We start from the raw sequence: 23699 nt of genomic DNA, 5'->3' as shown, positions 1-23699 counted from the left end.
CAAACCTTATTCTTTGTCTGTGATCAAAGTTTAAGAAATGAGTTATGCTTCTTCTTCCTCTTTTTCCGTTACACAAACATACCGAGCTACTTCCTGGTTGATGTGTCTATGTTTAAGGACACTGGGAAATGTAGTGCTCTATTTCTTTAACTTGAAATTATTAGTTGCTATTTTCTTTTTGTTTTTTCATTATTCATGTCTCTACAATAACTTGAACATATTGCATAGGGTTCTTATGATCCGCTTCTATCCCAAATGGTAATATTAATTAATGTTGTGCTAACATACCGAAGTGAGAATAACTTCTGCTTTTTATTTCTTAAACCCCAAGCCAAGTTTTTGAGTGTTCCAACAGAGAAACATATTCTATAATGTTAACCCATTAAAAGTTGTTCACTTCTTGTTAGAAAAATTATTTGTCTAGCTTTAAGCAATATGTATTGTTCTGTTTGGTTTTTTTTTTTCTATGACTTTGCTAGATTTCTATTTATGAGTACTCAATATAATTAGCAATATAAAAGGAAAAACTATTGTTCCTTTACTTATCATAACAGTTTTGAAAAACTTCTAGCAGTCTTTCTCTCTCTGCCTTTTCTTGGAACTTGTAAAAGAAATGTTACTTCCTCTTTTTCTTATATATTCTCTGATACACGCAGGAATACTTTCTGGTTTAATACAATACAATCAGCGTTTGGCTTTATTAAAAAAATGGTTCTAACTGTTGCTTAAGAACTTTTCTAATAAGTTGCTGAAGGAAATGTCCAGTCCTATTGATTGGAATTCAAAAATATTGTAGTTTAGGTCTTTTTGCTGATTGAATATTAGTGAAAGTCAATATTAGTGAGTCAAACAAAATTGAACCCATGATTCGATAGAATCCCATGGGAAGGACATTTCTCCCATAAATCCTATTTTATTTTAATTTTTAGGGTTTATCATCTTTATTTTAGTATGTTTCAATATAACCTATGTGTTAATAAGTCTAAGGCTATAGCTTAGCCATCCTTTTGCTTGGGTTTGACTCTTTGCTAATTCATATTTATGTTTAGCATATTACTCCTGTCCTTTGAACATCATATGCCATTGTAACTATAATTCCCTTAGGCTGACAAATATAATTCAGCCATTACATATATTAGACCTTAGTCTATTTGAATTAAAGCAGATAAGTTTTTGTTTTCTTTTGTATGTCATCTTTTAACGCTGTACCTATCCTGTTAGTAATATTGCTCAGGTATTGTTGGAAACAAGTTAGATGATATATACAGTACAGATATTTCTGCCTTATTAATTATGGATCACTTCACAAAGACAATTGCCATATCAGAGGAAGCTGTATGCTACATGAGAATCCGTGTTTACACCCTTTTAATTAATTAATGACTTATTTACATAATTATGGACTAATGCTATTTGAAATATCATCGATGAAAAATTTTCAGCCGGATGACGGATGAGCCCCAAAGGAAGGGTCGTGCTACCAGAGAAAGCGCCTAGACTTACCAGCAAAGACTTCCTGACTGTTGCTACCAAAGACAGGATGACCTTTATGACCTTGAACTTCTACAGCTTTAATTATGGACTTATTAATTTGCACTTTAACTCTTTTATGGACTCATGCAGTATTAGTATATATATTTTTTCATGTGTTGATAATTATTTCTAACAGCCCTATTGCAAGATTTGGGTGTTTTTCTTGATTGTGACTTTATGCATTTTCATCCTGTTTTGACTCCCACAATAGCTCCCTAGTTATTTTCCCTTCCAGTCAGATTCTTTCCATCCCCTTTCTTGCTGCTAAGCTGAAGAGAAGTGCAGTGAAGAAGAAGTAATGAGCCCAGCTGAAAGATGATGACGTAAGATTTGATGTGATTACCTGGACTTTCACCCCTGGCGTCTGGACCCAGCCGAGTCTGCACTGATCCCAGCTATTTTGGAAGAGCATGGAAATAATCTAACTTGTTAATTTATCCCTCCATCCCTTTTGGATGTAGTATGCTCATAACAGGATGAAGCCATAAAATGAGAATATATTAAAACGTATCAGATTAAATTATGAACCCCTGCAGATGCCTAGTTGCTCGAACTATCCCAAATGTTGAAATAGAGACCCCTATACAGACCCATCCACAACATTTTTGATAATCTTGACTTGGCTGATTTTGATGCACCTCCCTATGAGGCACCAATAGCTGATTTCCCCTCCCAAGAGCCACCACCACGTCAGTACTTTATTCTAATGTTTCTAACACACTAGTATAAGCTCTGCAGTCATGCCTACCTGACTTTTCCGTTGCATATTATCCTAATTATTGATTGCATATTATCACATTGTATTAATAATTTTATTGTGACATGTTATGCTGCTCTGTTCCGGGTTAGTATAGTATGGGTGGGCACTTGTCCTTTTCATTTTTACCATATACAATTTCAAGTACGTGGCCCTATACCTGTGCTGTATGATCACTGACACAATCTATCTTCTGACCGAATATCCGGATGTCAAAGCCACCTGAAGGGGCTTTGAAGAGGGGATGAGAGGGAAAAGAGGATGAGACGAAGAAGAAGTCCTTTGGATAAAGGTGAAGTAACCAGACCTCATAAGAGAAAAACCCCCTCCCCTCCCTCTTGCTCTAATAAATCAGTATATTAACTGTGAAAGATATTTCATAACCCACTTGCCAGCTGGCCTATAGTGATTGAGAAATGTTCTGTTTCTGAGTTAGCTATGGTAAGCAAAAACTTGTAAGAAACAAGACTTAAATTCCGATGCATGGCACCTGGCCGGATATTATGCAAAGAGGAACACAGCTCATGGTCAGAAAAACAGAGTACTCAAGAACATTATTTAGCAAGATATATCATGTGTTACCACAGCAGAGAAGGAATTTTGGACTCGGAATTGCATATATGGTAAGGGGAAAAGGACATTTGCAGGAAAGGGTTAGGCCTTACGGCAAACTGAACAGACGTATAAGATGACACAAATAGATAAGCCAATAAATGAATCTACTTATGTATTGACGTATAAGAAAAATAACCAATAAAGATGTATCATGTGATTTAGGCTAACGTGGTATTGACCACCAAAAAATGTATAAAACCAGGCCTATAAGCAGAAGTAATCTGAACAGACATCAGAGGACCCTCAGGCCTGAGGATCACATCTGTTACATTATATGCTGAATAATTTATTCTTGTAAGCTGTTACTGATTTGTTAATAAATGTATACCTATTGAAACCAGTATATAGTGTGTGGAGTCTCCATTCCGAGGTAGGCCTAGACAGCGGCCTACTTCAGGATGTATGGATGTGTGTGTATAGGCCTCTGAGGTCTAGCGAGCACAAAGACCTCCCATCTTCTTTGGAATCAGGAAATATCTGGAATAGAACCCCTGATTTTTCTGGGAAGGGGGGTACTACTTCTATAGCATTTGGTTGAAGTAGAACTTCGATTTCCTATAGAAGTTCCTTTGGAGGCTCATCCAAATGCAATGCTTTTAAAAAGATCCGCTCTAAGCTCAGTGTAAGCCAAGAAAGGGGATTTTAGAAGGTGGGGTGGAATCTTGGCTCTGGCTGAAGAAACCTTCAAAACTCACTTTTGGAAACCCCTTGAATGATTTCCCATAGGCTATAATAGCCTTGCTCACTGTGCCATGTGCTTGCCTGCTTCGGCTCAGGAATACGGCTGGAATAAATGGAGAAGAATTCTGCTTCACACTGTCACTGGACGAACTTGGTATTCGGACTGCCAGATGGACCAAGGTCAGACTGAGCATCAACCCCAGGAAAACCTTATACCACAAAGGGGGACAGGACCATGCAGCTGTCCCACTATTAATCCTGGCCAAGCTGTGAAGAAGCCAAACAGCCTGCGCTCAAGCTCCTGATAAATCAAGGATGCAAACAGCTACGCAGGGGATGGCTTCTGAGCTTAAAAAACAAAAAAGCAGGCTGTGTAGCTAGGTGTCCTCGATTGATGGACTTGCTAGCAGCAAACTTCAGCAGCACAAGTCTGCATCTTCTCCCAGGAAGAGGTCCAACAAGTGGGAACCTCTGGGCACTGAACCTCCAACCAAACACATAGAAATCCTCAAAAATACGTAATAAAACCACAGAGCAGAAACACTTCTGAGCAACTTGTTTGCAGAAAATAAACTTAGGGGGCAGGAACAACTCCCTGGGAAGGAGACAGAATTCAAAAGATGATTGACAGCATTCTGCAAGCAACTTGTGGGTTCAGGACCAATAGACACTGAAGAAGTGAGATTCAGAAATAGTACGACAGATGCACAACCAGTAATGTGTTGGAACGGGGGTGAGCCATAACCCGAAAAGAAAGAGAGCGAGAAAGCAAGAAAGAGGCAAATAAGATACATATAACAATAAGAGCTATATTAAAAATACCTTATTTCCTAATTTATTGCCATCAGTGTATTTACAAATCATCAGGAGAAAGGAGAAAATAGCAGTTACCTGTAACAGATGTTAACCAGGGACAGCAGGCAGATAATCTCACAGATGTGCGATGTCATCCATGAACCCCCGGTATGGACAGTGCAAAAGTGTATTGTCACTTTAACTTCTTTAGAAGTCTCAAGACCGCCAATACCATACATACGCGAATGCTTTCTCACCCAATGTCAGCTCATGGAGCCATCAGTTCAGTAAATAAGATAAGAAGCCAACTAGGGGAGGAGAGAGTGTTGTAAGAATATCTGACTGCTGTCCCTGGATAACTCCCATTACAGGTAAGTAACCATGCTTTATCCCAGAACAAGCAGACAACATATTCTCACAGATGGCACTTCCTAGCTACTACAAATGAGATGGAGGGAAGTTGGTGACTAAATTGAGTAAATTTTGTAGAACTGCATGGCTAAACCAACTATCCCATCTGGAATTAGTCTCCAGACAGAAATGGGATGTGAAAGTATGGTTTGGGACCCAGAGTTTGCTTCATAAATGTCCACAATGAGAGAGGAACAGAGTGAACTACTGAGGCTGCCATTGTTTTTATTTTATGTGCTGTAACATGACTTTCCAGTAGCAGCGCAGCCTGAGCATGGCAGATTGACCTCTTGATTACAGGAGCTCCTAGTCTTCTGGGATTGAAGGACAGAAACAGACGAGTTGTAATTCTGAAAGGCTTAGTTTGATGTACACAGTAAGCTAAAGCAGGTTTACAGTCCGAGTGGAATACAGTTCTCCTGGGATGAGAATGTGGTCTGGGGAAGAAGGCAGGTAGTTCTATATAGAAACATAGAAAGATGACGGCAGAAAAGGGCTGTAGCCCATCAAGTCTGCCCACTCTACTGACCCACCCCATTAAGTCTGAGTGCCTTGACTAGACCTTTGTAGGGATCCCACGTAGATGTCCCATTTATTCTTAAAGTCAAGCACGCTGGTGGCCCTGGCCACCTGCACTGGAAGCCTGTTCCAGTGATCCACCACTCTTTCCTGGTGTCACCTCTAAATTTCCCTCCTCTGAGTTTGAGCGGATGCCCTCTTGTGGCCGAGGGTCCCTTGAGAAGGAAGATGTCATCTTCCACCTCGACACGACCTGTGATGTATTTAAATGTCTCAATCATGTCTCCCCTCTCCCTGCGTTCTTCTAGAGTATAGAGCTGCAATTTGTTCAGTCTCTCTTTATACGAGAGACCCTTGAGCCCCGAGATCTACCTAGTGGCCATCCGCTGAACCGAATCAACTCTAAGCATGTCTTTGCGGTAATGTGGCCTCCAGAATTGTACACAGTACTCCAGATGAGGTCTTACCATGGTTCTGTACAGTGGCATTATGACTTCAGGTTTCCTGCTGACAAAACTTCTATTGATACATCCCATCATTTGTCTTGCCTTGAATGATGCTTTCTCTACCTGTTTGGCAGCCTTCATGTCTGCACTGATGATCACTCCCAAGTCTCGTTCTACTGAAATCCTAGCTAATGTTTCTCCATTTAAGGTGTAAGTTTTGCACGGATTTCTGCTACCGAGGTGCATGACCTTACATTTCTTAGCATTGAAGCCCAGCTGCCATGTCAAAGACCAGCTTTCCAACGTATGCAGGTCCTGCATCATACAATCCTGCAAATTACTTTCCCTTACTGTATTATATATTTTGGCGTCATCGGTGAATAATGTTACTTTATCCTGAAGCCCTCGGGTCAAGTCCCTTATGAATATGCTAAAAAGGAGTGGACCCAGGACTGAGCCTTGTGGCACTCCGCTGGTCACCTCCGATGTCTCAGAGAAGGTGCCGTTGACCACCACTCTCTGAAGTCTACCACTCAACCAATCATTGACCCATGCAGTTAGTGTCTCACCTAACCCCATTTATTTCATCTTGCTTAAAAGCCTGCGGTGTGGGACACTGTCAAAAGCCTTACTGAAATCCAAGTACACTATGTCCAGAGACTCACCCGAGTCCAACTTTCTTGTTACCCAATCAAAGAAGCTGATGAGATTGGATTGGCATGACCTACCCTTAGTGAATCCATGTTGATTGGGATCCCTCAGATTCCCCTACTCCAAGATCATGTCTAATTTACGTTTAAGTAGTGTTTCCATGAGTTTACACACTATCGATGTGAGACTCACTGGTCTGTAATTCGCAGCCTCTGCTCTGCAACCCTTTTTGTGCAGAGGAATGACGTTAGCTGTCTTCCAGTCCAGGGGGACTCTCCCCGTACGTGGTTGAGATGAAAATTCAAGAATACTTCTGGTAGGAAGTTGAGATGAGTGAGAAGAACAACTCTATCATGAGAAAATGTTGTGTAAGATGGATCAGGTATTAGAGATTGAAATCCATTGACTCGGTGTGCGGGAGTAATACAAAGTGAGAAGACTACTGTCTAAGCGAGATGTTTGAGAGATGAAGTCATAATTCTTTCAAAAGAGGCTTCATTAAGTGGAGAGGATAACATGTAGGATCCAAGCTATTGGAGGAGGTTGGACTGGAGGCTTTTACATCATGAGCCCCTTCATGAAGCGAGAAAGCAATGGATAAATAGCCAGAAGTTTGGTGCCCAAAGTCACATGAAAAGCAAGGATAGTCTTAAACATATACTGAAGTGTTTTGTTCATTATTTTTTTTTTAACTAATATGAAAAAGACGTCAAAGGTAAACCAGCACTGATGATATAGTACATATGTTTAGAACTAAGTGTTAGTATCATTATGTGGAGAGTTGTGGATTGGAAGTTATGGTGGCTGACATTAGAACAGAGAGATTGAAGTTATTATGCATGGGGAGTCAGGAATCAGGCTGTAAAGTGCTGATAGTGTAGACTGGACGGCAGAAGGCATTGCATGGAATCTACAATTCATGTAACCCCATTTCTATGACTACATCTAACAGCTACTCATTGAATGCTAGCCCATCAATGGTAGAAAGTTATAGACCCACTCTCACAGCATCTCCAGGTCACCTCCCCTCTCAATCAATCTCTTCAAGTGGCGATTACATCCAAGAACCCAGTCCATCCTATTCCATGTTCCCTTGCATCACACAACACTTATCAACAGATGCCTCTAGGTATGCATGAGGAGCTCACCTAACCAGCCTTCGCACTCAGGATTTTTGTAGTTTACAAGACATATTCCTCTATATCACTTTGTTGGACCTTTAAGCCATTTGCACTGCCTTTCACATCTTTCAAGATTGTCTCCTGAATCAACGAATTCTGATGAACACAGCACTAAGATAGCCATTTGCTACATAATTAAGCAAGAAAGTACAGGATCTCATCCTCTAAGCCAGGAGGCGATACAATTCTCTTCTTGGGTGCTCCTGTGCATCCTTTCCCTGAACAAATTTACCTAACAAAATAACAATGCTCTAACAGACATTTTCACCAGATTCCTTCAACCTCATGAGTGGTAACAGTTCATCTCTGCTCCATCAAATTTACTTGACTTAGGGATCTCCACAATTACATTTATTTCCATCGGTCAATAATCACAAACTTTAGCAGTTCTGCTTCTGTCTCCACTATTCTCATCATCTGGAATCTCATCATCTGGAATCAGATGAATATCTTCCAGACTGGACAGACAAGTTCCTACATGCATTCCCTCCCAACACTATGATTTGGAAATCTTTACTCAAGTTTCAGCAGAATCCAACCACCATGATTCTCGTGGCTCCACAGCAACTGAGACAACCCTGATTATCTTTCTTTCTTCAACTCAATGTCAAGGAACCAATTCCTCTTCAAACCTTTCAACTGTCAACACAGAGAATCTACTTGGTGCCCAGGACCAAGGCACTAAAGACACCAACTGTGCAGATCAATGACGTATATGGCCTTGTTGCACTGAGACCAAATTTTGAAGCCTCTAGAAGGCTTTGACATCAAAGGAAAAGCCGCTGATGCGAGATCAAAGAAATCAATTTTTCCTCCAAATGTCGACTGATTTAGTGACCGAAAGAGAGTCGATACCTCTGGCCAGAAACTTACCTGAAGGAGGACCAAAGGCCCAAAAAACAGGAAGTAAAAATTTTGAAAGAAACTCTCAAGAAAATAAAATACTATAAAAGAAAAATAAAAAATTAACAAAATGAACCGAGAAGGCACAAAAAGGAGAAAATTAGCACACTTGGAGCGCTACAGTGATGCGCGTCTTCTTAGCTTGCGGAAAACTAAGAACTGATAGTTCCACAAGCCGACATCAGGTGGGAAGGCACTCGCACATGCGCGTCACGAGCCATCTGGAGACTTCTAAAGCAGTTAAAGTGACAGTATACTTTTGCTTCATGGATGACATTACCCATCTGTGAGAATATGCTGCCTGCTTGTCCTGGGATAACAAGTTCTTACCTCGATAATCTTTTTTCTAGTAGAAAGGTATACAAGTCTTGAACCAGTGGGTTATTCAACTCTAATCACGAGTTGTATAGAAGGCATTATCTATATTTTTCAGCTCTGCCTCCTGTTTCATGGGCTGTGCTGTAGCTCCTCATTAAGTACATGTGAATAGCCTTACTGTGTCAGACCAAATTGTCCATCAAGACCAGTAGCCGGCCTTAACAGTAGCCAATCCAGGTCACTAGTACCTGGCAAAAAAACAAAAAGTAGCAACATTCCCTGATACCGATCCAGGGCAAGTAGTGGCTTCCCCCATGTCTGTCTCAATAACAGACTATGGACTTTTCCTCCAGAAAACTGTGCAAAGCTTTCTTAAAACCAGCTATGTTAACTGCTCTTACCACAGCCTCTGGCACCGTGTTCCATAGCTTAACAATTCTCCGAGTGAAAAAATATTTCCTCCTATTGGTTTTAAAAGTACTTCCTTGTAACGTCATCAAGTGTCCCAGAGACTTCGTAAATTTTGCCAGAGTAAAAAAAATCAATCCACTTGTACCCCATTCAACATCACTCAGGATTTTGTAGCCTTCAATCATATTTCCCCTCAACCATCTCTTTTCCAAGCAGAAGAGTCCTAACCTCTTTAGTCTTTCTTCAAATGAGAGAAGTTCCATCCTCTTTATCATCTTGGCCACTCTTCTTTAAACCTTTTCTAGTTCCGCTATATCTTTTTTTAGATAAGGCAACCAGAAATGAACACTACTCAAGGAGTGATACAGAGACATTATAGCACTTAGTTTTGTTTACCATCCATTTTCTAATAATTCCTAGCATCTTGTTTGCTTTTTTGGTGCCACTGTCGCAACAAATTGGGTGGAAGGTTTCAGCGTATCGTCTGCAATGACACCCAGATCTTTTTCTGGAGCGCTACTTTCAAGTTGGACCCTAGCATCCATTAACTATGATTTTGGTTATTCTTCCCAACGTGCATCACTCTGCATTTGTCCACATAAAATATCTGACATTGGACTCCCAGTCTTTCAATTTTCTAACAATTTTTCACAATCTGCATGCATTTTAACAACTTTGAACAGTTTTGTTTTATCTGCAAATTTAATCACCCCACTCATCCTTCCAATATCAAGATCATTTATAAATAAGTTAAATAACACTGGCACTCCACTATTTACCCATCTCCATTGAGAAAAATGGCCATTTAACCCTACCCTCTGTTTTCTATCCGATAACCAATTCCTGATCCACAACTGAATTGCCTCCTATCCCATGACTCGTTAATTTTCTTAGGAGCCTCTCATGAGGAACTTTGCCAAAAGCTTTCTGAAAATCTAGATACACTACATCAACCGTCTCATCTTTATCCACATGCTTAGTCACACCTTCAAAGAAGTCAAGCAAAACGGCGAGGCAAGAGCTCCTTTGGCTGAACCCAAGCTGACTCTGTCCCATTAAATCTTGTTTGTCTACCTGTTCCACAATTTTAATTTTTATAGTTGTTTCCACTACCAGATCTCCTCTGGAACCCTTTTCAAAAATCAGCTAACACTGGCCACCCTCCAATCTTCAGGTACTACAGATGATTTTAGCAAAAGCTTACAGCAGATCAGCAATTTTATGTTTGAGTTCTTTCAGTACCCTGAGATATATACCATCCAGTTCAGGTGATTTTATCACTTTTTTAACTTGTCTATCTTCCAGTTCCTCTGCATCATCACCCTTGAAAAACATTAATAGTTCAAGTAGATTTCTTATATCTTCTTCTGTAAAAATCAAAGCAAAGGATTCTTTCAGTCTCTCTATGATGTCCTTTTCCTCAGAGCACTCCTTTTGCTCCTTGATCATCCAATAGTCCCAGAAATTCCCTCACAGGTTTTCTGCTTCTGATGTACTTAAAAAAATTGTTACTATGACTAACACTTTAGTAAGTTTCTCTTCATATTCAGCATGGGGAACTCCCCGACAAAGCCAAGTCTGCTCTGCTCTTAAAACAATTACAAGTAAAGACCCAATGCCAATAATAATATAACATAAAACAAAGTGGAACCGAACAAGTCACCTACCTGAGTGCAATGAGCACTAACACTTATGTAGTTCTCAGTTTTTCATTTGTCTTTTTGCAATAGAGTCATCTCATCACTCTTCAAACCTGTCATGACAGGAGAAAGTTCAGCATCTAAAAACACATAAATGTCTGAGAAAGTAAGTAGGCTAAATGCAATCCAACAGGTCGGGCCTTCAAGACTCATATGCCTTTGTACTTCAATTACTTTTAATCTTTCCTTCTAGTGTAAAAGGCATATGAGTCTTGAACCAGTGGGACATGCCAAAGCTGTCCCTTGAGTCTAAGGTGGGGCAGATGAGCCTACTGCTAGCACCAAGAACCCAAAAGCAGCATCCGGCTGTGCTGCTACATCCACTCTATAAAATTTTGTGAAAGTATGGAGAGTAGACCATGTCGCCACCCCACAAATCTCTTCAGGTGGAACTGTCCAGGACTCCGCCCATAAAGAAGCCACACCCAAGAATGTGGTCTCAAAGAAATCAGTGGATGCTTACACCCAATATACGCTGAAGAAATAGTCATGCAAATCCAAATTGGAATGGAAGCCTTAGAAGCCTGGTTTCCCCAGGTGCTAGGACTCATTAGAACCAAGAGATAATCTAAGACACACAAATCACTTGTTGAGAAATTGAGAAAATCAGAAAACAAATTGGGACTCAACCTAACTCCATCCTCACTATAAATCATATTGATCAATTCCTTCCCTCCAATACTCATATTCCATAAGGCCAAATCTTACCTTTAATCTTCCCACCCTATCTGAAATTCAACGCATCTTTCAGGATATTAACATCAAGGGATCTAACGCGGAAATGATACCTCATTCATTCTGAAGAAATTTTTTGCTCAGTTTGGAGTCCTTATACACTCTCTAGTAATTAACAGCTTAGAATCAGGAACTTCACCACAACAATGGAAAACATCTATCATTAACCCCATCATTAAAGATCAACAAGTTAGCATTTCTGAAGAACCCAATTATCGTCCATAGCGAAAATTCCGTTTTTAGCGAAGTTGACAGAAAAAATTGTTTTCAACCAGATATCAGAATTTGCTGAATCTACTAACATTTTGTACCCTCACCAAACAAGCTTTAGGATAAACCATTCAACTGAACATTCTCTATTAGGGATGCAAACTACCATACTTTACCATCTAGACCAACGGTCCTTATCTCCCTAGATCTCTCTGCTGCTTTTGAAACAGTAGATCAAGCACTTCTCTTAGAAAGACTTGAATCCATGGAATTACAGACCAGATGTCTACAATCCTATTTCTCAAATCATCAATCTAAAGTCATTTTTAATAATATCTCACCAGATCTCTTTGCTAAGTGGAGTACCACAAGGTTCTATTCTTTCTCCTTTACTGTTTAATGTTTTCTTCTCTCCTCTACTTACCTTATGTAAATCAATTGGTTTTTCAGCATTTGCTTACGCAGATGATATCCAACTATTATACCCGCTAAACCCAGAAAATACCAATGAAATTACTGAAATTAACAATAAACTCAATCAGATTAAATTATGGCTGAAAGAAGATATGCTAGCCTTAAACACTTCATAAACAAAAGTAATGTTCTTCCCCTGGAAAAAGGGAATAGTGCTAACATTTCCAATTCTTCTCAATACCTCCACCCTGGACCATGTTTACTCTATTAAAATCTTAGGGGTTGTATTTGATAAAAAACTAACCTTCCATAACCATATAAGTTCTGTAATTAAATCATGTTTTTTCATGCTGTGACCGATTCGCTCAATCACTAAATTCTTAGAATCAAAATCCATTAACATTCTGGTACATTCATTAATCATTGTGAAATTAGATTACTATAATAGCTTATTTACAGGAGTACCCCAGAAAGAATTAAAACAATTCAAAATGCCGCAATAAAATTAACAACAAAATCTAGAAAATACGACCATGTTACCCCCCTACTTCGAAATGCCTACTGGCTGCCAATTAATCAAAGAATTTCTTACAAAATCTCTCTCATAACATTTAAAACAATTAATTCTAAACTGCCCCAATTTATTGATAAATATCTTATCCCATATGACCCACCCCGCAGTCTTAGATCATCTATTCGTAAATTGCTGACGGTCCCCTCCTTTCATATAATAGGAACCAAAAGGCATGACATTTTCTCAGTCATAGCCCCACAACTTTGGAATACCCTACCAGCTCTTATTAGAGAAGAAGCTAATCTTGAACGTTTCAAAAGCCTACTCAAGAGTTATTTATTTAAAGAAGCAGCAGCAACGAGCCCTTTCCTTTTGGTTTTTTTCATTTGTCTTTCGTTCCTATCCAAATTGTATTTCTAACCCTATTCCCGTCTGTCTCCCGTCTATCTGTCTCATTTATTCCCTTTTAATATGCCAAGTATTAGTTGTTGCTTCTTTGTAATTGTTTTCTTTCTGTAAGTGTTAATGGTATTGTTAATGGCATTTTTATTATGTTCATGCTCTTTTTTTATATTGTAAACTCGCTTAGAAATTAGATAAGCGATTAAATCAAATTTTAATAAAATCTTGAGATAACAAAGAACTCCTCTCCTAACATCCAGCAATGCCAAAACTTTGCCCTTTTTCTTTGAACCTGTGGTATGGAACGCAGGTAGCCAGACTTCCTGATTTACGTGGAAGGCCAAAATCACCTTTGGCAGAAAAGAAGGTACCATGCACAACAAGACCCCAGCCTCTGTAAATCTGAAAAAACGATCTCTGTACAACAGAGCCTGAACCTCTGAGACCCTTCTCACTAAGGAGAAAGCTACTAGGAAAAATGTCTTTATCAGTAAGCTCCATCAGCAAGACTTCTTGTAAGGGCTCGAACGGGGCCTTACTGAGGGCATGCAAAACAATGTTAAGATTCCTTGTCTGGAATGGCTGTTGCACAGGAGGATGCAGCCACAATGCTCCCTTCAAAGTCTGGCTACACTAAACTAAACTATATGCAGTCACAATGCTTCCTTCAAAGTCTGGCTACACTAAACTAAACTATATGCAGTCACAATGCTTCCTTCAAAGTCTGGCTACAACAGGATGAGAGGACAAAGAAACTTTCTCCACTTGAGCCCTAAAGCACAAGAGGCCTGCTATCTGCACTTTGAGGGAACCAACCGCCAAGCCTTTCTTGAGATCATCCTGAAGAAACGCTAGAACCACTGACATCGGAGCCTTAAAAGGCTCTACATCAGTGGTCTCAAACTCAAACCCTTTGCAGGGCCACATTTTGGATTTGTAGGTACTTAGAGGGCCTCAGAAAAAATTGTTAATGCCTTATTAAAGAAATGACATTTTTGCATGAGGTAAAACTCTTTATAGTTTATAAATCTTTGCTTTTGGCTAAGTCTTAATAATAATATTGTAGTTTATAGCTAAAGAGACATATGATCAAGAAATTGTTTTATTTTACTTTTGTGATTATGATAAACATACCGAGGGCCTCAAAATAGTACCTGGTGGGCCACATGTGGCCCCTAGGCCGCGTGTTTGAGACCACTGCTCTACATTATGCTTAGCATAGCAGCACATTTTCCCAAGCCTTAGCATAGGCTGCGACAGGCGCTGGATTTTTAGATTTTAAGAGGGTAGTTATGACCACCTCCGAGTAGCCTTCTGCGCCAAGACGGCGCACTCAAGAGCCATTCCGTAAGCCCAAAGCATTCTGGATCTCAAAAAGTTAAATGGACTCTGCAAGAGAAGAGCTGGATTAAGTGACAGTCTGAAACACTTGTCCCTCTGTAGATGAATCAGATCTGCAAACCACAGCTGACATGGCTAAGTTAGAGAAACCAGAATTACCAATCCTGGGTGGGTCGCTATTCTTCAAATAACCCGGCCTATCCTGGGCCACAGGGGAAACACGTCAACAGCCCTTTTTCTGGCCAAAGTTGTACTAGAGCATCCATGCCAGTGCTTCTAGGCATGAATCTTCAATTGAAGAAATAAGAGCCCTTTTTTTTTTGTTGTTGGCTGCCAATGCCATCAGAACGAACATTGGCCACCCCCCTTGATGCATAATGCTGTCAAAGGCCTTCCGGGACAGAGATCGGCTGAGATAGTTGGCCTGTACATTGTCCACTCCCACTACAAGTGCTGCTAATAGAGCTGTAGGAGGACTTCTGCCCAGCAAAACTACAACTGGGCCTCCAGTCTCAATAGGGCACTCTTGGTGCCTCCCTGACTGTTGAATATGGCATAACTGTGGCATTGTCTAAGAAAACCCTGACTGCTTTGCCTTCCAAGGTGTTCTCCACTGCCTACAACACAAGACAAATGGCTAGCAGCTCCAATCTTGTTGATGGACTATTTCCTCTGAGGGGCAAGCATTTTGAAACCAAGTTCAGCTGGAGCCACCAACACAAATTTTGACGCGCCCCCATTGTCCAGGGAAGCAGCATCTGGAGAGCATTCATCTGCAAAGACTAATGGGACAACAGCACCTCCTAAAGAAGGCATAGATAAGCCTTCATGCAAGACCAACCTCTATGGTTGCTTCCATCAGCACCAGCACCTGAAGAGAGTGCCAACCTATAAGAGCAGGCTTTGCCAAGATCCCCCAAAATCTGGCTTTTTAACTCCAGTCTGCATGGCTCTGGAAGAAAACCACGGCCTTCTATTGTTTAGAAACGGATCCCCAAGTACTCAAGGGATTGTGCAGCTCCATGTTGCTCTTCCAAAAACTGATGATCCAACCCAGGTCCTGCAGCAGTAAAACCACTTAACATAACACAAGAATAGCCTTATTGGGTCAGACTAATGGTCCATCTAGCTCAGTATCCCATCTTCACAGTGGCCAAACCAGGTCACATGTACCTGGCAAACACCCAAATAGTAGCAACATTCCATTCTACCAATCCAGGGCAAGCAGTGGCTTCCCCCATGTCTGTCTCAATAACCGACTATGGACTTTTCCTCCAGGAAATTGTCCAAACCTTTCTTAAAACCAGCTACGTTAACTTCTTTTACCACAGCCTCTGGCAACACATTCCAGAGCTTAACTATTGTCTGTTTGAAAAAATATTTCCTCCTCTTGGTTTTAAAAGTATTTCCTTATACCTTCATCGAGTGTCCCAGTCTTTGTAATTTTTGACAGAGTAAAAAACACTGACCCACATGTACCCTTTCTGCACAACTCAGGATTTTGTAACTTCAATCAAATCTCTCCTCAGCTGTCTCTTTTCCAAGCTGAAGAGCCCTAACCTCATTAGACTTTCTTCATACAATAGGAGTTCTATTCCCATTATCACCTTGGTTGCTCTTTTTTGAGCCTTTTCTAGTTCCGCTATATCTTTTTGGAGATAAGGTGACCAGAACTGAATGCAATACTCAAGGTGAAGTCACACCATGGAGCAATATAGAGACGTTATAACATTCTTAGTTTTGTTTACCATTACTTTTCTAATACTTCCTTGCATCATTTGCTTTTTTGTGCCGCGAGATGTTGCCTGGTGTGCCGCAGGGCCGCTATCAGGGCAGTACTACCAGTCCTGCATTCAGGGGCCCGGAGCTGACAGGGGGCCCGAGGCAGGGGCGCCAGTAGCTCGCCAAGGCAAAGTGAGTCGATCACCCAGGACTCACTTTTTCTTGGCGATCTAATCTATCGAGCCGATAAGTCTTCTTCTCCCCGACGTCAATTCTGCAGTCGGAGAGGAAGTTCGGGCCAGCCAATCGCTGCCTGGCTGGGCGGAACTTCCTCTCCGATTGCAGAATTGACGTCAGGGAGAGCATGCGTCGGCTTTGGGGCCTGTTATCCATTGGTGGGTCCTGTTCCCTGATGGCAGCGGCAGTGGCAGTGGCTTGGGGAACGGCAGGGAGAAAGAAAGAAAGGGGGCAGGCAGGGAAACGGAAAGAAGAGAAACAGAAAAAAAGAAAGAAAGGTCAGGGAGAGAGGAAGAAAAAGTTGGGGGAGGGAATGAGGTGTGGAGGAGAGAAAGCATACAGGCTGATAGAAGGGAAGAAAGATTGGATGCACAGTCAGAAGAAGAAAGTGCAACCAGAAATCACCAGACAAGGTAGGAAAAGCACAGTTACTTACCGTAACAGGTGTTATCCAGGGACAGCAGGCAGATATTCTTGACTGATGGGTGACGGCACCGACGGAGCCCCGGTACGGACACTTTTAGAGTGATTGCACTCTAAGAACTTGGAAAGTTCTGGTAAGCCGCACCGCGCACGCGCGAGTGCCTTCCCGCCCGACAGAGGCGCGCGGTCCCCAGTTATGATAAGCCAGCTAAGAAGCCAACCCGGGGAGGTGGGTGGGACGCAAGAATATCTGCCTGCTGTCCCTGGATAACACCTGTTACGGTAAGTAACTGTGCTTTATCCCAGGACAAGCAGGCAGCTATTCTTGACTGATGGGTGACCTCCAAGCTAACAAAAAGAGGGATGGAGGGAAGGTTGGCCATTAGGAAAACAAATTTTGCAAAACAGATTGGCCGAAGTGTCCATCCCGTCTGGAAAATGCGTCCAGACAATAATGAGATGTAAAAGTATGAACTGAGGACCAAGTGGCAGCCTTGCAGATTTCCTCAATGGGCGTGGACCGGAGGAAAGCAACAGATGCTGCCATAGCTCGGACCTTATGGGCTGTTACCGAACCTTCCAGTGTCAGTCCGGTCTGAGCATAACAGAAAGAAATGCACGCTGCCAGCCAATTAGACAACGTACGTTTAGAAACAGGACGTCCTAATTTATTCGGATCAAAAGACAGAAATAGCTGAGGAGCTGATCTGTGGGGTTTTGTGCGCTCAAGATAGTAAGCAAGAGCCCTCTTACAGTCCAAAGTATGCAGAGCCTGTTCTCCAGAATGAGAATGAGGTTTTGGAAAGAAGACAGGCAGAACAATGGATTGGTTGAGATGGAATTCAGAGACAACCTTAGGGAGAAACTTTGGATGAGTACGCAGAACCACCTTGTCGTGATGAAAGACCGTAAAAGGTGGATCTGCAACTAGTGCATGTAGCTCACTGACCCTCCTGGCAGAGATGAGGGCGATGAGGAAAAGAACCTTCCAAGTGAGAAACTTGAAAGTGGCAGTAGCCAAAGGTTCAAATGGAGGCTTCATTAAGACGGAAAGAACCACATTAAGATCCCAGATAACAGGAGGTGTTTTAAGAGGTGGTTTCACATTGAAAAGACTCCGCATGAACCTGGACACCAGGGGATGAGCTGAGAGGAGCTTTCCATGGACTGGCTCATGAAATGCCGCAATAGCACTTAAGTGGACTCTGACAGACGAAGACTTGAGGCCAGAGTCAGACAAAGAAAGGAGATAATCCAATAAAGTTTCCACTGCAAGGGAAGTGGGATTATGTTGACGGAGGAAGCACCAGGAAGAGAAACGTGTCCACTTCTGATGGTAACATTGTAGAGTGACAGGTTTCCTGGAGGCATCCAGAATGGAACGAACAGGCTGAGATAAAAGTGTATCATGAGAAGTCAGCCCGAGAGATACCAAGCTGTCAGGTGCAGAGACTAGAGGTTGGGATGTAGAAGGGTCCCCTGCTGTTGTGTAAGCAGAGAAGGAAACAGAGGAAGAAGAAAGGGCTCCCTGGAACTGAGTTGAAGTAGAAGGGAGAACCAATGTTGCCTGGGCCACCTTGGAGCAATCAGAATCATGGTGGCTCGTTCCCTCTTGAGCTTGAACAAGGTTCTCAGAATGAGAGGCAGAGGAGGGAAAGCATATAGAAACAGATTGGACCAATCGAGGAGAAATGCATCCGCTGCCAGACGGTGAGGGGTGTAGAGTCTGGAGCAGAAGAGGGGCAGCTGGTGATAGAGAGGGGCTGCAAAGAGGTCTATCTGAGGAGTGCCCCACTGAGTGAAGATGGACTGCAGAGTGAGAGGATCGAGTGACCACTCGTGAGGTTGGAGAACTCTGCTGAGTTTGTCCGCCAAACAATTCTGTTTTCCCTGAATGTAGATAGCCTTCAGGAATAGATGGTGATTTATGGCCCAAGTCCAGATCTTCTGGGCTTCCTGGCACAAGAGGCGAGAGCCCGTCCCACCTTGCTTGTTGATGTAGTACATCGCCACCTGATTGTCTGTGCACAGCAAGAGAACTTGAGGAAAGAGGAGATGTTGGAAGGCCTTGAGGGCATAAACATCGCTCTGAGTTCCAGGAAATTGATTTGATGTTTCTTTTCCTGGGGTGTCCAAAGACCCTGAGTTTGAAACTCGTTCAAATGAGCCCCCCAGGCATAAGGGGAGGCGTCGGTAGTAATAACCAGTTGATGAGGAGGTAGATGGAACAGAAGACCTCTGGATAGATTTGAGGATATCAACCACCATTGTAGAGACTGACGAAGAGATGATGTTACAGATATGTGTCGTGAGCAGGGATCCATCGCTTGGGACCACTGGTTGGCTAGGGTCCATTGAGGGGTGCGTAGGTGAAGACGTGCAAAAGGGGTGATATGAACTGTAGACGCCATGTGACCCAAGAGAACCATCATGCGCTTGGCAGAGATGGACGTCTGCAGAAGTACCTGTTGACATAGAAATTGAAGCATGAGAAGACGGTTGGAGGGTAGGAACGCTCTCATTAGGACTGTGTCTAGAACTGCTCCAATGAATTGAAGAGTCTGAGAGGGAATGAGATGAGATTTGGGTAGATTGATCTCGAATCCCAGCAAACGGAGAAATAGAATGGTCTGGTTGGTGGCTGTGAGAACAGTCTGAGGCGCATCGGCCTTGATCAACCAATCGTCCAGATAAGGAAACACCTGAAGGTGGTGAGTACGAAGAAAAGCAGCTACCACAATCAGGCATTTGGTGAACACTCTTGGAGAGGAGGCAAGACCGAAGGGCAGAACCTTGTACTGGTAGTGACAACGATTGACCATGAAGCGGAGATACTTTCTGGATGCTAGATCGATCGGTATGTGAGTGTATGCTTCTTTGAGATCGAGGGAGCATAGCCAGTCGCCTTGATTGAGAAGGGGGTAAAGAGTGGCCAGAGACAACATTTTGAATTTCTCTTTGACCAAGCATTTGTTGAGGTCCCGAAGATCTAGAATAGGTCTGAGATCTCCTGTTTTTTTGGGGACTAGGAAATAACGTGAATAGAATCCCTGCCCCTTTTGATCTAGAGGAACTTCCTCTATGGCGTTCAGAAGGAGGAGGGATTGAACTTCCTGAAGAAGGAGGGAGGACTGAGGAGAGTTCAAAGCAGACTCTTTTGGAACACTTTGGCCCGGAAGAGTGTGAAAGTTGAGAGAGTAGCCGTGGCGGATTATGTTGAGGACCCACTGGTCCGAGGTGATGGATTCCCAACGGCTGATGAAGACAGTAAGGCGTCCTCCTATAGGCTGTGGAAGATGGGTAGCAGGATGGAGACTGGCTATGTCCTGGAGAACTAAGTCAAAAGGGTTGAGTGGATTTTTGCGAAGGGGGAGGCTTCACCTGTTGTTGCTGCCGTGCTGGTCTAGCAGCTGGCCTTTGTTGTTGTCGCTGACATCTGGGTTGTTGCTGGGCTTGTGGCAAAGGGCGAGCAACAAATCGACGTTGGTAAGCCGACTGTTGGCGAAAAGGCCTAGAAGGTGGGGTTTTCTTTTTGGTTTTGAGGAGAGTATCCCACCTAGTTTCATGTGCCGACAACTTTTGAGTGGTGGAGTCCATGGATTCTCCAAACAGCTCATCCCCTAGGCACGGTGTATTAGCTAGTCGATCCTGATGATTGACATCCAGTTCTGACACTCTGAGCCACGCCAGTCGACGCATAGCCACCGACATAGCTGTAGCCCGAGAGGTCAGCTCAAAGGTGTCATAGATCGATCTAACCATGAACTTCCTAAGCTGCAACAGTGATGAAGTAGTGCGGCGAAAAGCAGATTTTTTACGGTCAGGGAGGTACTTCTCAAAAGTAGTGAGATCTTGAATTAGATGTTTAAGATAAAAGGAGAAGTGGAATGCATAATTCCCTGACCTGTTGGCTAACATGGCATTTTGGTATAGCCGTTTGCCGAATTTGTCCATGGCCTTTCCCTCTCTGCCAGGAGGGACTGAGGCGTACACACTAGCTCCCGTGGATTTTTTCAGAGTGGATTCAACCAAGAGGGACTCATGTGGGAGCTGTGGTTTGTCAAACCCAGGAATTGGGATGACTTTGTATAAGGAGTCCAATTTGCGAGGTGCTCCAGGAATAGTCAAGGGTGTCTCCAAATTCTTGTAAAAGGTCTCTCTCAAGATATCATGGAGGGGTAGCTTGAGATATTCCTTTGGAGGTTGGTCAAAATCCAGTGCTTCAAGAAAAGCTTTGGACTTTTTCGACTCAGCCTCCAAGGGGATAGAGAGAGAGTCACACATCTCTTTTAAAAAGGATGAGAAGGAAGATACATCTGGTCTAGAAGATGGATCTAAAGTAGAAGGATCCTCATCACCAGATGAACATTCCCCTTCAGAGAGCATAGGGTCCTCTGAATCACCCCACAGATCAGGATCTCGAATTTGAAAACTGTGTCGAGAATCTGGAGTAGAGGGATCAAGATGACGGGACTTGCGTACCGATTTTCCTGATCTCATAGAGACAGTACCGGGAGATTGCCGTTGCACCGGTGCCGCAGTCTGAACAGAGCCTGATGCTGAGCAGTCGACTCTGGTGCCAGGACTGGCATGGAAGTAGACTGTGTCGGTGCCGACAAAGAGGAAGCCGAGAGCATAGGCTGTGCCACTATCGGCACCGATGGCTCAGACCGGACCGGTACCGGAAGGTTCGGTACCAGGAGTGCAGGAAGGATTTGTTTTAGCTGAGTTTCCAATTGCACTTGTAAGACGGCAGCAATGCGCTCGTCTAAAGTAGGCACCGGTACCGCTTTTCTCTTCTGCGGTACCTTTGGTGCCGCTCTACACTCCGAAGAAGAACCCGATGTCGAGGGGCTTACCTCTATCGGTGCGGAGCGCTTCCGTGGGCGCCTCGCGGTCGGCAGGATTGGGCTCTCTGCTACTTTGACCGGAGGACGCTCCAGCGGGGAAGGCTTCTTAGCCGGCTTACCTGACTGGTGCGACGCCGACGCGGTATCGCGCAGCGTCGATGAGACGGGTGCCGACTGCGTCGGGATCGAAGTAGGGACCGGTGCCGCCGTGTCCGACATGTCGGTACCGAATAATAACCGTTGCTGAATTTGACGGTTTTTTAGGGTTCTTTTTTGAAGAGTGGCACAGCGTGTGCAGGTGGATGCCCGATGGTCAGGTCCGAGGCACTGCAAACACCAGTTATGCGGGTCAGAGTTAGAAATAGGCCTCGCGCACCGCTGGCACTTTTTAAAGCCGGGTTGAGGGGGCATGAACGTAAACACGGCTTCTGCCAAATCGAAGGCCGAGGCCTCGATGGTGGCAGCAGGCCCCGCCGGGCAAAACGAAAAAATAAGAAGAAAACCAAAATTCGGTTGTTTTTTTTTTTTTTTAAAGAAAATAAATAAATAAAAAGAGGGAAACAATATTTCCCAAGAAGTTTACGCGAGCGGGAAGGCGAAAAATAGAAAAAGTTCAACAGCCGTTGAAACGTGCGTCTTCTTGGCTCCGCGGAAACAAGAAAACTGGGGACCGCGCGCCTCTGTCGGGCGGGAAGGCACTCGCGCGTGCGCGGTGCGGCTTACCAGAACTTTCCAAGTTCTTAGAGTGCAATCACTCTAAAAGTGTCCGTACCGGGGCTCCGTCGGTGCCGTCACCCATCAGTCAAGAATAGCTGCCTGCTTGTCCTGGGATAAAATGATTTTATTTTAAATTTAGCAAAGTGGAGGCAGTATTACCACAGTTTTCAAAGGAATTTGCCCAAATAACTTAATAGTTAACTGGGTAAATTCCCAGAGATGAAAACTTCCCTTCACTTACTATGCACAGTTCTGAATTTATATCTGCTGTCTATATTTTACAATATGGTCACCTTTTACTAAACCGCAATAGTGGTTTTTAGCGCAGGGAGCCTATGAGCGTCAAGAGCAGCGCTGGGCATTCAGCGCAGCTCCCTGCGCTAAAAACTGCTATTGTGGTTTAATAAAAAGGATGGAGGGTATATTTGTCTATTTCTGTATGCTATAAAAACCAAATACAGAGAGAGACTGAGAGCTGTTGACGAAGAGCTACGTGTGTGTCTTTCTTCGATTCCAGCCAGAATATCAGCTTTGTGTTCAGCCAAACAGGCCCAGGTTTCGCACTGAATAAAGTATTTTATAATTTTTCACTATTCTGTTTACTTAATATTTCATAATAAAGTAATTATAAAATACTTTCTTTGTGTTTATTTGATTCCTATTCAAGAGAATTACTTTATATATTGTCAATATAGGCACAGAGTTAAATTTTTTAACATTTTCTAATGGTGGTGTGCCTCATGATTTTTTTCATGAAACAAGTGTGCCTTTGCCCAAAAAAGGTTAAAAAACACTGCTCTAGGTCCACGAGGAGACAAAGGGAGTCCCTGCAGATGTCCTCATGGCATATTGTTCAGGACTTTAACTCTGTTTTTTTTAGACTTATGTTCGGTCTATTTGGGTTTTCAAAGTTTATTTGTACCATCTAGGGTCAGACCAGTTGTTGCACACAGGGTTTTTCGCCCTCACAGAGTGCTATTAGGCTCATCTACAGTAACCGGAGAAAGACTGGGATGACTGGGAGTCAGAATCAATGCTTTTGCTCCCTCAAAATGAATCTTGAGTTTTGGAGGATTTAGAGTCTCAGGCAGGGGCCAGCAGTCAGGATTCTGTGGTGGCCGTGGGCCAGGTGGAGGACTTTTTAGACAGCAGCTTTGCTGGAGGTCATCCCAGAATCCTTGCTAGTATAGAAGCTTGAACCCCCGCAGACCTC

General features: G+C 42.9%; 1 protein-coding gene across 3 annotated transcripts in view; it reads right to left on the bottom strand.

Annotated features, from left to right (window-relative positions):
• Window positions 1-23699, bottom strand: part of JAK2 (Janus kinase 2) — a 298615-nt gene that overhangs the window by 176716 nt on the left and 98200 nt on the right. The gene's annotated exons all lie outside the window — the stretch shown is intronic.

The sequence above is a fragment of the Geotrypetes seraphini genome, chromosome 1 (genome assembly GCF_902459505.1).
Source record: "Geotrypetes seraphini chromosome 1, aGeoSer1.1, whole genome shotgun sequence".
Lineage (NCBI taxonomy): Eukaryota > Metazoa > Chordata > Amphibia > Gymnophiona > Dermophiidae > Geotrypetes > Geotrypetes seraphini.
The sequence above is the reverse complement of the archived record's forward strand: the minus strand, read 5'-3'. Positions and strand labels throughout refer to the sequence as shown.